At 51.2% G+C, this 2,500-nt stretch overlaps 1 pseudogene; it reads right to left on the reverse strand.

Annotated features, from left to right (window-relative positions):
• Positions 1-4: 4 nt before the first annotated feature.
• Positions 5-2,500, reverse strand: part of LOC124030036 — a 10,410-nt pseudogene continuing 7,914 nt past the window's right edge.

Consider the following 2,500-nt stretch of genomic DNA (forward strand, 5'->3'; position numbering starts at 1 on the left):
CCAGCAGGGCGGCGCTGTAGTTCCAGGTCTTTAAGGACCCCAGGTTGGCCAGAGATAATGCCTGAAGGTCCCGGCAGTGCTCAGCCACCTGTACCAGCCCAGTCCCCTTCAGGACCCCCGGCAGCCCCGCCAGCGTCAGCCTCCGCAGCCCCCGGAACCCCCGGAGAGCCGCGACGTGCGCGTCCCCCACCCCGCGAGCGTTCACACACGTCCTCTGATCCACACACACCCTGGCACAGGGCTCAAGACGCGGCAGGGCGGAGATGAAGCCCGGTCCTGTTATCTCCAGAACCTCCAGACGGGGGCAGCCGGCCAGCAGGGTACCCAGCCCAGAGGTGCCCTCCCTGGGGAGAGAGTCCCCGGAGCCTGGCCTGTAGGTCTGGAGCCCCACGCGGGACGGCTTCCTCAGTCCCAGCAGCAGAGAGGAGGGGGAGGGGGACGGGGACGGTGTGTGTGAACCGTCCGACAGGGCGCACGCGGGCAGCGCCAGAGACCGCATGTGTGTGAGTTTGGACAGGCTGGTACACAGGTGTGTGTTGGCCTCCAGCCCAGGTGTGTGTGCGTTGTCATGGTGATAGTGTGTGTGTAACAGGTTGAGGTGTGACAGATTGGGACAGCAAATAACCAGCCGGCTCATCGCCTCGGCAACAAGCTCCTCCTCTCCCCGCGCTCTACTGCACTCTGGATAATTGGAGGTGTGGCCTATACCACTAAGATTCAGGCTGACCAATCGCGTCGAGTCTCTCACTCCAGTGCCAGTCAGCGATTGGATGACAGTTTGTCGTAACGTGGGGCAACGGGAGAAGTTCAGGTGCTTGGGAGCGTTGCTAAGAAGGACCCGTCCTAGCGACGTGGCATCCAACCAGGAGCGAGGCAACTGCAGGGCTTCCAGGTCGCCATGCTGAACGAGGCTATGGGCCAATGAGGACGCAGCAGGCCAGTGGGCGGGGTTCGGACCAGGAACTGAAACCAGGAAGGAGCGGAGACGCTCCGGAACACGAACACTGAACACAGCGAGGTAGAGGAGGAGTAGAGTCTGGTTCACCTACACACACACACACACACATTATAAACACTGAACACAGCGAGGTAGAGGAGGAGTAGAGTCTGGTTCACCTACACACACACACACATTATAAACACACACACACACACACACACACACACACACACACACACACACACACACACACACACACACACACACACACACACACACACACACACACACACACACACACATTATAAACACTGAACACAGCGAGGTAGAGGAGGAGTAGAGTCTGGTTCACCTACACACACACACACACACACACACACACACACACACACACACCACACACACACACACACACATTATAAACACTGAACACAGCGAGGTAGAGGAGGAGTAGAGTCTGGTTCACCTACACACACACACACACACACACACACACACACACACACACACACACACACACACACACACACACACACACACACACACACACACACACACACATTATAAACACTGAACACAGCGAGGTAGAGGAGGAGTAGAGTCTGGTTCACCTACACATTATAAACACTGAACACAGCGAGGTAGAGGAGGAGTAGAGTCTGGTTCACCTACACACACACACACACACATTATAAACACTGAACACAGCGAGGTAGAGGAGGAGTAGAGTCTGGTTCACCCACACACACACACACACACACACACACACACACACACACACACACACACACACACACACACACACACACACACACACACACACACACACACACACACACACACACACACACACACACACACATTATAAACACACACACACACATTATAAACACTGAACACAGCGAGGTAGAGGAGGAGTAGAGTCTGGTTCACCTACACACACACACACACACACACACACACACACACACACACACACACACACACATTATAAACACACACACACACACATTATAAACACACACACATTATAAACACTGAACACAGCGAGGTAGAGGAGGAGTAGAGTCTGGTTCACCTACACACACACACACACACACACATTATAAACACTGAACACAGCGAGGTAGAGGAGGAGTAGAGTCTGGTTCACCCACACCCACACACACATTATAAACACACACACACACACACATTATAAACACACACACACACACATTATAAACACACACACATTATAAACACACACACACACACACACATTATAAACACACACACACATTATAAACACACACACACAGACACACATTATAAACACACTATAAACACACACACACATTATAAACACACACACACATTATAAACACACACACACATACATTATAAACACACACATTATAAACACACTATAAACACACACACATTATAAACACACTATAAACACACACACAATATTATAAACACACACACATTATAAACACACACACACACATTATAAACACACACACACACACACATTATAAACACACACACACACACATTATAAACACACACACACAT

The sequence above is a fragment of the Oncorhynchus gorbuscha genome, unplaced genomic scaffold, assembly GCF_021184085.1.
Source record: "Oncorhynchus gorbuscha isolate QuinsamMale2020 ecotype Even-year unplaced genomic scaffold, OgorEven_v1.0 Un_scaffold_8977, whole genome shotgun sequence".
In the NCBI taxonomy this organism is placed as follows: domain Eukaryota; kingdom Metazoa; phylum Chordata; class Actinopteri; order Salmoniformes; family Salmonidae; genus Oncorhynchus; species Oncorhynchus gorbuscha.